Here is a 577-nt window from a genome sequence, read left to right on the forward strand (position 1 = left end):
TCTCCTCTTTCTTTGTCATACCAATAATTATATCATTCCTACTTCCATAATTACTCTCTCACCCCAGCATTTCCCTCTCCTTCACTGCCCCCCTCTTCTCTTCCTCTCTGTGGTAAAAATGGTCTAAATTAGTCCCTTCCACTGTTCACAGCAGTCAGAGGCAGCAGCCTGTGTGTCCAGAGGCATTTTCCGTAATACTGCTGCACTCATCACTCTGCAACTCCTTCAAACAGACACACACATACACACTCTGGCAGAGACATGAGCACATACTCAGGGATGTGGCACAACAGAGCAACACATAACTTTACCTGTCCACAGCATACGTGCACTCACATAGACAGGCAACTTGCTGTATGTTAAATGCTAGATAAACCCAGGTCTGAGTCTGAAATTCTGAACTCCATTCACTATAACACAGTATATACCCTAATTATTGGACTCCCACAACAAAAAAAGTTAGAAAATTGATGACTATGAAATGTATGTTTGAGTAACTGAGAACTAACTGCCATCATGCATTGCACAGACAGGGTAAAAGTAAGTACATAAGTTAGAATTGTTATGTTTTTGTTAC

General features: G+C 41.2%; 1 protein-coding gene across 12 annotated transcripts in view; it reads right to left on the minus strand.

Annotated features, from left to right (window-relative positions):
* Window positions 1–577, minus strand: part of LOC118324174 (cyclin-dependent kinase 17-like) — a 40,173-nt gene that overhangs the window by 12,663 nt on the left and 26,933 nt on the right. The gene's annotated exons all lie outside the window — the stretch shown is intronic.

This window comes from Morone saxatilis, unplaced genomic scaffold, assembly GCF_004916995.1.
Source record: "Morone saxatilis isolate NCDOM2014 unplaced genomic scaffold, NCSU_SB_2.0 Contig15, whole genome shotgun sequence".
Classification (NCBI taxonomy): domain Eukaryota; kingdom Metazoa; phylum Chordata; class Actinopteri; family Moronidae; genus Morone; species Morone saxatilis.